Below are 12580 nucleotides of genomic sequence, written 5' to 3' on the forward strand. Positions count from 1 at the left end.
TTTTCAAAAGTTATTTTTATAACATATTTCAAGAAATATGACAGATAACAATTTTGACTTGTTCCATTGGCAGATTATTTTGCTCATTACAAGCAAGAACAACTATTTTTTTCAAACTCTTTTTAAGAGGGGCATTTTCTCCAGTGTAAAAGAGCCGTTCAAAAGGCACAGTTCGTTCGCGAGTGCTGGACCGTGAGTGTCACTTTTAAGGCGAGAAGAGAGGTGAGTGCCCCAAGAAAGAAGTATTATAAAAAGAAAAGACTTCAACCTAACAAAAAAAAACACAATTGTAGCTTGTGTGCCTGTTGGTCCTGCTAATAAACCTTCATTTTAGGCAGCGGGCCAGCAGGGGGTCCAACGAGGGCAGACCAGAAGGTGGACAGACGTGTGTCCCCTGTGTGGCATCACTTCATGCTGGGTGGACACATCAGGTTCCAATCATACTTAGGGAATACAGACAAATAAAACACATTTACACTTGTGTAAGTGTGTGTTCACATGTGTGTGACATGCCCCCCCCCCCACACACACACACCCCGCACCCGCCCCCCACACACAGCTAAGTGGCTACAGATGTGTGTCCTCTGGCTGCTCTCACACTTCAGCAGGTTGTTGGAAACACACCAGTGTGTGTGTGTGTGTGTGTGTGTGTGTGTGTGTGTGTGTGTGTGTGTGTGTGTGTGTGTGTGTGTGTGTGCTTTACAAGAACGAAATGTGTTGACGATACGCACGCTTGAAGTGCGCTTGTCACGTTCCGCGCGCTAACACGCTAACGAGCCGCTAACTCTTGTTTGTTCGCTTGCTCCATGTGTAAAATGAAGACAAAAAATTAAAGTACACACTAAAAAAAATGTTGGGTTTAAAAATAACCCAATTTTAACCCAACTGCTGGTTCAGAAAAGGACCAACCCCTAATTTGAGTTATTTGAACTCAACATTTTGGGTTAATTTTTCTCAACCCAATTTTTGCGTTGAATTATTCAACCAAAAAGTTGAGTTATGACAACTTCATGTTGGGTTATTCCCAACCAAACCATTGGGTGGAATTGTTTAACCCAAAAGTTGAGTTATGCTAAGTAAATGTTGGTTGATTCATAACCCAACTATTGGGTTGAATTTATTTAACACAAAAGCTGAGTTATGCTCACTACAATGTTGGGTTATTCCAAACCCAACTATTGGGTTTTTATTTTTTAACCCAAAAATTGAGTTATGCTAACTCAATGTTGGTTGATTCATAACCCAACTATTGGGTTGAATTTATATAACACAAATGCTACGTTATGCTCACTACAATGTTGGGTTATTCCAAACCCAACTATTGGGTTTTTATTTTTTAACCCAAAAATTGAGTTATGCTAACTCAATGTTGGTTGATTCATAACCCAACTATTGGGTTGAATTTATATAACACAAATGCTACGTTATGCTCACTACAATGTTGGGTTATTCCAAACCCAACTATTGGGTTTTTATTTTTTAACCCAAAAGTTGAGTTATGCTAACTCAATGTTGGTTGATTCATAACCCAACTAGTGGGTTGAATTTATGTAACACAAATGCTGAGTTATGCTCACTACAATGTTGGGTTATTCCAAACCCAACTATTGGGTTGAATTATTTAACCCAAAAGTTGAGTTATGCTAACTCAATGATGGTTATTTACATAACCCAACTATTGGGTTGAATTTATTTAACACAAATGCAGAGTTATGCTCACTACAATGTTGGGTTATTCCAAACCCAACTATAGGGTTGAATTATTTAATCTAAAAGTAGAGTTATGCTAACTCAATGTTGGTTGATTCATAACCCAACTATTGGGTTGAATTTATTTAACACAAAAGCTGAGTTATGCTCACTACAATGTTGGGTTATTCCAAACCCAACTATTGGGTTGAATTGTTTAACCCAAAAGTTGAGTTATGCTAAGTAAATGTTAGTTGATTCATAACTCAACTATTGGGTTGAATTTATTTAACACAAATGCTGAGTTATGCTCACTACAATGTTGGGTTATTCCAAACTCAACTATTGGGTTGAATTATTTAACCCAAAAGTTGAGTTATGCTAACTCAATGTTGGTTGATTCATAACCCAACTATTGGGTTGAATTTATTTAACACAAAAGCTGAGTTATGCTCACTACAATGTTGGGTTATTCCAAACCCAACTATTGGGTTGAATTATTTAACCCAAAAGTTGAGTTATGCTAACTCAATGTTGGTTGATTCATAACCCAACTATTGGGTTGAATTTATTTAACACAAAAGCTGAGTTATGCTCACTAAAATGTTGGGTTATTCCAAACCCAACTATTGGGTTGAATTATTTAACCCAAAAATGTAGTTATGCGAACTCAATTTTGGTTGATTCATAACCCAACTATTGGGTTGAATTTATTTAACACAAAAACTGAGTTATGCTCACTACAATGTTGGGTTATTCCAAACCCAACTATTGGGTTGAATTATTTAACCCAAAAGTTGAGTTATGCTAAGTAAATGTTAGTTGATTCATAACTCAACTATTGGGTTGAATTTATTTAACACAAATGCTGAGTTATGCTCAGTACAATGTTGGGTTATTCCAAACCCAACTATTGGGTTGAATTATTTAACCCAAAAGTTGAGTTATGCTAACTCAATGTTGGTTAATTCATAACCCAACTATTGGGTTGAATTTATTTAACACAAATGCTGAGTTATGCTCACTACAATGTTGGGTTATTCCAAACCCAACTACTGGGTTGAATTATTTAACCCAAAAGTTGAGTTATGCTAAGTAAATGTTAGTTGATTCATAACTCAACTATTGGGTTGAATTAATTTAACACAAATGCTGAGTTATGCTCACTACAATGTTGGGTTATTCCAAACTCAACTATTGGGTTGAATTATTTAACCCAAAAGTTGAGTTATGCTAACTCAATGTTGGTTGATTCATAACCCAACCATTGGGTTGAATTTATTTAACACAAAAGCTGAGTTATGCTCACTACAATGTTGGGTTATTCCAAACCCAACTATTGGGTTGAATTATTTAACCCAAAAGTTGAGTTATGCTAACTCAATGTTGGTTGATTCATAACCCAACTATTGGGTTTAATTTATTTAACACAAAAGCTGAGTTATGCTCACTACAATGTTGGGTTATTCCAAACCCAACTATTGGGTTGAATTATTTAACCCAAAAATGTAGTTATGCGAACTCAATGTTGGTTGATTCATAACCCAACTATTGGGTTGAATTTATTTAACATAAAAGCTGAGTTATGCTCACTACAATGTTGGGTTATTCCAAACCCAACTATTGGGTTGAATTATTTAACCCAAAAGTTGAGTTATGCTAAGTAAATGTTAGTTGATTCATAACTCAACTATTGGGTTGAATTTATTTAACACAAATGCTGAGTTATGCTCACTACAATGTTGGGTTATTCCAAACCCAACTATTGGGTTGAATTATTTAACCCAAAAGTTGAGTTATGCTAACTCAATGTTGGTTGATTCATAACCCAACTATTGGGTTGAATTTATATAACACAAATGCTGAGTTATGCTCACTACAATGTTGGGTTATTCCAAACCCAACTTTTGGGTTGAATTATTTAAACCAAAAGTTGAGTAATGCTAACTCAATGATGGCTAATTCATAACCCAACTATTAGGTTGAATTTATTTAACACAAATGCAGAGTTATGCTCACTACAATGTTGGGTTATTCCAAACCCAACTATTGGGTTGAATTTTTTAATCCAAAAGTAGAGTTATGCTAACTTAATGTTGGTTAATTCATAACCCAACTATTGGGTTTAATTTATTTAACACAAATGCTGAGTTATGCTCACTACAATGTTGGGTTATTCCAAACCCAACTATGGGGTTGAATTATTTAACCCAAAAGTTGAGTTATGCTAACTCAATGTTGGGTGATTCATAACCCAACTATTGGGTTGAATTTATTTAACACAAAAGCTGAGTTATGCTCATTACAATGTTGGGTTATTCCAAACCCAACTATTGGGTTGAATTATTTAACCCAAAAGTTGAGTTATGCTAATTAAATGTTGGTTGATTCATAACCCAACTATTGGGTTGAATTTATATAACACAAATGCTACGTTATGCTCACTACAATGTTGGGTTATTCCAAACCCAACTATGGGGTTGAATTATTTAGCCCAAAAGTTGAGTTATGCTAACTCAATGTTGATTGATTCATAACCCAACTATTGGGTTGAATGTATTTAACACAAATGCTGTGTTATGCTCACTACAATGTTGGGTTATTCCAAACCCAACTATTGGGTTGAATTATTTAACCCAAAAATGTAGTTATGCGAACTCAATGTTGGTTGATTCATAACCCAACTATTGGGTTGAATTTATTTAACATAAAAGCTGAGTTATGCTCACTACAATGTTGGGTTATTCCAAACCCAACTATTGGGTTGAATTATTTAACCCAAAAGTTGAGTTATGCTAAGTAAATGTTAGTTGATTCATAACTCAACTATTGGGTTGAATTTATTTAACACAAATGCTGAGTTATGCTCACTACAATGTTGGGTTATTCCAAACCCAACTATTGGGTTGAATTATTTAACCCAAAAGTTGAGTTATGCTAACTCAATGTTGGTTGATTCATAACCCAACTATTGGGTTGAATTTATATAACACAAATGCTGAGTTATGCTCACTACAATGTTGGGTTATTCCAAACCCAACTTTTGGGTTGAATTATTTAAACCAAAAGTTGAGTAATGCAAACTCAATAATGGCTAATTCATAACCCAACTATTAGGTTGAATTTATTTAACACAAATGCAGAGTTATGCTCACTACAATGTTGGGTTATTCCAAACCCAACTATTGGGTTGAATTTTTTAATCCAAAAGTAGAGTTATGCTAACTTAATGTTGGTTAATTCATAACCCAACTATTGGGTTTAATTTATTTAACACAAATGCTGAGTTATGCTCACTACAATGTTGGGTTATTCCAAACCCAACTATGGGGTTGAATTATTTAACCCAAAAGTTGAGTTATGCTAACTCAATGTTGGGTGATTCATAACCCAACTATTGGGTTGAATTTATTTAACACAAAAGCTGAGTTATGCTCATTACAATGTTGGGTTATTCCAAACCCAACTATTGGGTTGAATTATTTAACCCAAAAGTTGAGTTATGCTAATTAAATGTTGGTTGATTCATAACCCAACTATTGGGTTGAATTTATATAACACAAATGCTACGTTATGCTCACTACAATGTTGGGTTATTCCAAACCCAACTATGGGGTTGAATTATTTAGCCCAAAAGTTGAGTTATGCTAACTCAATGTTGATTGATTCATAACCCAACTATTGGGTTGAATGTATTTAACACAAATGCTGTGTTATGCTCACTACAATGTTGGGTTATTCCAAACCCAACTATTGGGTTGAATTATTTAACCCAAAAATTTAGGTATGCAAACTCAATGTTGGTTGATTCATAACCCAACTATTGGGTTGAATTTATTTAACACAAATGCTGAGTTATGCTCACTACAATGTTGGGTTATTCCAAACCCAAATATTGGGTTGAATTATTTAACCCAAAAGTTGAGTTATGCTAAGTAAATGTTAATTGATTCATAACTCAACTATTGGGTTGAATTTATTTAACACAAATGCTACGTTATGCTCACTACAATGTTGGGTTATTCCAAACCCAACTATTGGGTTGAATTATTTAAACCAAAAGTTGAGTAATGCTAACTCAATGATGGTTAATTCATAACCCAACTATTGGGTTGAATTTATTTAACACAAATGCTACGTTATGCTCACTACAATGTTGGGTTATTCCAAACCCAACTATTGGGTTGAATTTATTTAACACAAAAGCTGAGTTATGCTCACTTAAATGTTGGGTTATTCCAAACCCAACTATTGGGTTGAATTATTTCGCCCAAAAGTTGAGTTATGCTAACTCAATGTTAGTTGATTCATAACTCAACTATTGGGTTGAATTTATTTAACAAAAAAGCTGAGTTATGCTCACTACTGTCACACCTGGGTGAAGTCTTGTCCGGGTTTCGTCTGTTGTCATGTTGTCTTGCCATTTCCTGTTTTATTTTGAAAGGTTAACTCTCCCTCTCGTTTCAGGTCACTAACTCTTCCTCCTGTTTCACTGGTCTGATGTCTCTCCTGATTGCCTGATTGTTCCCACCTGTGTCACACTCCCTCATGTGTATAAATGTCTCGTCCTCCTCTTGTCTTGTGCCAGAGTGTCTCGTTACTTCATGTGCGTACCTCCAGCGTTCCCTTGCCATAGCATTGTCCACAGCCACAGCCACAGCCACAGCCACGTTTCTTGTATCTTTTTTGGATCCATGGGAGTATTTTGATTTGTAAGTTTTCTCAGGTAAGATTAGCTTCCTAGCATCACCTCCATTGGAGCGGTTTTTGTTATACTTAGTAGTTTTTTGTTCATAGCCCCTTTTTCCCTTCGTAGACGGAGCGTTTTTGAGTTATTGATATTTTTGTTAGTTTAGAGCTCAGGTCAGTTGTGTTTTTATAGCCTGTTTATTTCTCCTGTTTTGGACCCCTTCCCTTGTGCAAATAAATATATTGTCTTAAAATCCTGCATCTGTGTTCAGAGTCCTGTTCTGGTCGTGACAACTACAATGTTGGGTTATTCCAAACCCAACTATTGGGTTGAATTATTTAACCCAAAAGTTGAGTGATGCTAACTCAATGTTGGTTGATTCATAACCCAACTATTGGGTTGAATTTATTTAACACAAAAGCTGAGTTATGCTCACTACAATGTTGGGTTATTCCAAACCCAACTATTGGGTTGAATTATTTAATCAAAAAGTAGAGTTATGCTAAGTAAATGTTAGTTGATTCATAACTCAACTATTGGGTTGAATTTATTTAACACAAATGCTGAGTTATGCTCACTACAATGTTGGGTTATTCCAAACCCAACTATTGGGTTGAATTATCCATCCATTTTCTACCGCTTATTCCCTTTGGGGTTGCGGGGGGCGCTGGAGCCTATCTCAGCTGAATTATTTAACCCAAAAATGTAGTTATGCGAACTCAATGTTGGTTGATTCATAACCCAACTACTGGGTTGAATTTATTTAACACAAATGCTACGTTTTGCTCACTACAATGTTGGGTTATTCCAAACCCAACTATTGGGTTGAATTATTTAAACCAAAAGTTGAGTAATGCTAACTCAATGATGGTTAATTCATAACCCAACTATTGGGTTGAATTTATTTAACACAAATGCACAGTTATGCTCACTACAATGTTGGGTTATTCCAAACCCAACTATTGGGTTGAATTATTTAACCCAAAAGTTGAGTTATGCTAACTTAATGTTGGTTAATTCATAACCCAACTATTGGGTTTAATTTATTTAACACAAATGCTGAGTTATGCTCACTGCAATGTTGGGTTATTCCAAACCCAACTATGGGGTTGAATTATTTAACCCAAAAGTTGAGTTATGCTAACTCAATGTTGGTTGATTCATAACCCAACTATTGGGTTGAATTTATTTAACACAAATGCTACGTTATGCTCACTACTATGTTGGGTTATTCCAAACCCAACTATTGGGTTGAATTATTTAAATCAAAAGTTGAGTAATGCTAACTCAATGATGGTTAATTCATAACCCAACTATTGGGTTGAATTTATTTAACACAAATGCAGAGTTATGCTCACTACAATGTTGGGTTATTCCAAACCCAACTATTGGGTTGAATTATTTAATCCAAAAGTAGAGTTATGCTAACAAAATGTTGGTTGATTCATAACCCAACTATTGGGTTTAATTTATTTAACATAAAAGCTGAGTTAGGCTCACTACAATGTTGGGTTTTTCCAAACCCAACTATTGGATTGAATTATTTAACCCAAAAGTTGAGTTATGCTAACTTAATGTTGGTTAATTCATAACCCAACTATTGGGTTTAATTTATTTAACACAAATGCTGAGTTATGCTCACTACAATGTTGGGTTATTCCAAACCCAACTATGGGGTTGAATTATTTAACCCAAAAGTAGAGTTATGCTAACTCAATGTTGGTTGATTCATAACCCAAGCGAGGAGATCCAGATTGTTTTTATCAGAACCGGGTGGGACTCGTACAGCCTCTTTGACCTGTTGTTGTTTTGGCTTTGTTATTAACTATAAAGTTGATCCATTACCCCTTTGTTATGTTTGTTTCTTATACAGTATTGTATAGCACTTTATTTTGTGTTTAAAGTGTACAAACCTTCACTAATACAATGTCGAAAAACATGCCAAAGCGGACTTATGTGCCTCTTCCAAGGCACACTCACGCACACATGGCCCCTTCCCCCCGCTTTTTTGCTTGTTTCTGCTCCTTGTCGACGTTAATGTACTGCAGGTGGATTTTACTTATTAAAATGTCACTGTTGTAGCAATGTGGTTGTTAAAGTCAAGGATTTGTGTGCTTTCTGATCGTTTGTGAGGGCCCCAAAAAGACTTCCCCGCTTTCCGTGTTGGCAGAGCAGCACATGCAGAACAGTTGTTGTTGTTCTGGATTGTTAATAAAGAGACATCATATTTCTCTTTATGTTTGTTTGTGCTGTATTGCACTTTAAATTGTGTTCAAAATGTACAAACCTTAACTAAAATATGACTTTTTGTCAAGTCTGAAACTCATTTATATTTTAATTGTTCCTTATGGAAAAATTTGCTTCACTAAATGACTTTTTGATTTACGAACCAATTAAGTTGCTAAAATAAGGTTACACTGAACCTGCCTGTTGCCCCCATCTCTGCATCCTGGGTTCACGCTGTAGGCCTCTATGCCGCGTTGTAACGGCATTAACCGAGTTTTCCCAATTTACAGGTTTTTGTTTAGTCTGTTTTTCCCTCAAACGAGCTGCGGCTTGCTCTTTGTCAATTGCCAATCAATAAAAAAATGCACGTGATCACTTTTTTCACGTCCGATGCCATGAGATGTGTACCTAATGAAGTGTCCGGCGCTCTTTGGTTCTCGTTTCTGACGATCGCCTTTTAGACAAGTCAGAACGCTGCGTGTTTTGAGGTGAAAGGTCACTGGGGTGAAGTTGCTGGAGTCTTCCTCACATTACCTCTGACCTCCCCCCCCCCCACACGTGAAATGACTGATGAAGTCGTTGCAGGGCCAAGCCAGTTGTAATCTGATTGCGCTTGCCCCTGACGGAATGGGAACGATTGATGGGTTCTGCGCGAACATTCTTTTTGGGCCCTTCCAGAACTGTCTGTGCCGAGAGGTTCCGTGCGGTCCGGTCAGCGGGTTGAGGCTTCTCGTGTGATGGAAGCAGCAGATGACCCCACGCTGCACTGTGGGCCTGCGGGGGCGGGCTCGCTGGCAGCTCAGCTCCCGAGGAGATCCAGATTGTTTTTTATCAGAACCGGGGGGGACTCGTACAGCCTCCTTGACCAAGCTGTACCATCCCCCCCCCCCACCTCCTCTTTATTACATAGTTAAAATCCCAGCGGTACCTCGGACAGCTCTGAACTCCAGTGGAAATATTTTTTTAATTTACGACGACCCCCCCTAAACGATAGCGTCCCACCCACCCTCACGTCTTGACAAAACGTCCTTCGACTTCCAGCGGGCTCGCCAGGGACCGGCCGTCAGTGTGGGATGTTTTCTTTGAGACATTCTTAAAGGGGCAGTGCCGACTTTGAAAGTGGTTCAAGTGGTCATGTGACAGGGGTCTGCCTCAGTCACATGACCAGTTGCACCTTCAGTCCACTTCACCTCACAGACTTCATCATCTCCAGCAGACAGTTAAGCATCAAGTACTATCGTCCTTGTATTACCGACTAAGATGTCCAAAGTGCGGCCCAGGGGCCATTTGCGGCCCACAGCTATTGCAGCAGGCCCATAATAATAAATCGATAATTTTTTTGGTGTAGAATTGTACATGTGTGAATGCTTGGGCACACAACTGAAGAAACAAAAAGGCTATTGCAACTGGGAAATGCCCTGAAAGCAAGGGGGGGGGGAAAGCTAAGCACGACAACAACTCAACTCAACAGGCGACAAAGTAAACAAAAACAGAACGCTGGACAACAGCAAAGACTTACTGTTGTCTTGATTGATAACGGAAAACCGGTGCGGGGACTAGTGCTCAGAGGCACAAGTTATGTAGCTGCGGGGAAACACAAAAACAAAAGTGTTAACAAAATAAAAGCACAGGACAGGAACTAAACTACTTTATTTACTTAATTAGCATGCTCAGTGGCCTTGTGGTTAGAGTGTCCGACCTGAGATCGGTAAAAAACCCCGGCCTAGTCATACCAAAGACTATAAAAATGGGACCCATTACCTCCCTGCTTGGCACTCAGCATCAAAAGTTGGAATTGGGGGTTAAATCACCAAAATGATTCCCGAGTACGGCCACCTCTGCTGCTCACTGCTCCCCTCACCTCCCAGGGGGTGGAACAAGGGGATGGGTCAAATGCAGAGGGTAATTTCACCACACTTAGTGTGTGTGTGTGACTATCAGTGGTACTTTAACTTAAACTTACTAACCAGAGGAAAACCCTAAAAACTCACAATAAGGCACGGACTTGCCTTGACAATATGGCTTCTATGTGAAAAAAAAAAAATCCTAAACATCATTAAAAAAATGGTAAAGGACACCAAAACGCATGTTGACACACGTAAGACGGAGGATTCCCGCTGCACATTCTAAAAATGATATTGAAAAAACCCCACAACATAACACAATTGAAATGTGGGTGGTTGATGAGCCTTCTGTGAGCTTGTTGGTTGCTGTATTTCTGTCTTTGATTTTATGTTGATCTGTGTTTTTTAATTACTTATTTGCATATTTTTTTTTACTAATTTACTCATTCAATTATTATTATGATTTTTTTTATTTTGTTATTTGTAACTTGTGAGTGTGGGGCACATTTGATGTAATTCAGACCATTCCTGTCAATTGCTTGTGACTGAAAATCCAATAAACAAATGTAAAAAAAAAACAGAACAAAAAACGATAAACAAACAAACAAAAACATTAAAAAAGTGAAATAAAAGAGCAAGCAGGTAAAAAGTCAGAAGAAAAAGTCACAATGTTTACTTTAATAACACAAAGCTGCTGCTATGCAGGATGTTTTTTTTTTGTTTGTTTTTTTATTAAAATCTGTCATTGCTCCAAAATAATAATGAATCAAAATCAATGTTGTTATGAATGAAAGTAAGTATATCAAATATTCCGCTTTGAAAATTTTGGGGGGAAAGTATTGAAAGTATTCTGTGTGTTTTTCATATAAAAAAACAAGGTTTTATTTGACAAAAGGGCATAAAGCAAACACATTAAATAAAAAAAAAATAGAGTAATGAAATAATGACAATTTATAATCTAGGGATAGATCTGAAGTTAAACTGGCGGCTTAAAAAAATGGATGACTTATTTGTAACTCTCATGAATGATCCCTTTTAGTTATCCCATTATTTTAGTGGGATTTATTTTTTATTACTGCCATTGCTCAAGTTTTAATAATGAAGGTTATAAATTATTGACCTATTTAAGACTCCAATTGCTTGACATCAAATATTCAGTTTGACATTTTTGGGGGAAAATATTGAATTATTTTGTGTTTTTGACAAAAATGGCATAAAAACAAAAACAAAAAAAACTTTAGATCATCAAATAGACTTGAAGTTGATCTAGAGATTTAAGCATTGAATAACACAATATGAAAAATAAATAGCATGTGACTCTTTTTTAACACTTTTACAAGGAGGGCCCTTTTGGACCTCTTATAATTTTAGTGGGATCTTTTTTTTATTACTGTCATTGCTCAAAAATAATAATTAATTAAAATCAATGTTGTTATGAACTATTGCCATATTTAAGGCTCCAATTACTTCTCATCAAATATTCAGTTTGATTTTTTTTGGTGGAATATATTTGTGTTTTTGCCTTACAAACAGAGTTTTGACAAAAAGGGCATAAAATATTAAAAACAACAACAAAACAAAAAACCCTTTAATATCGACAAATAAACCTGAAATTAATCTAGAGATTTAAGCAATGGATTAAAAAAAAAGAACAAGTTATAACTTATTTTAATATGTTTATGAGTGAATCCCCAAGGATTAGTGTAATTTAAAGAAGAAAAAAAATATGTAATTGCTCATGACATAATAATGAATTAAAAGCAATATTGTTATGAATTATTGACATCTTTAAGGCTCACATTATTTCACATCAAATATTCACTTTGAATGTGTTTTAGGAAGAATATTGTATATGTTGTGTTAAAAACCTGGTTTTGACAAAGAGGGCATGCATGAAACATTAAAGAAAAAACTTTATATCAACAAATACACCTGAAAAATTTAAAAGAATATTATAGTCGAGGTTTCTGTGGTTTATCCGTTATACGGTGCTCAATAGAGCGGAATATACGTTAGGTCAGAAAAAAACACAGAGGCTATATCATCCCTGCAAGCCTGTTTCACAGGTTTCCCTGCTAGTCAAGATAAAATCCCCTGATGAACAGGGAAACCTGCGAAACAGGCTTGTAGG

Source organism: Nerophis lumbriciformis, linkage group LG06, assembly GCF_033978685.3.
Source record: "Nerophis lumbriciformis linkage group LG06, RoL_Nlum_v2.1, whole genome shotgun sequence".
NCBI lineage: Eukaryota > Metazoa > Chordata > Actinopteri > Syngnathiformes > Syngnathidae > Nerophis > Nerophis lumbriciformis.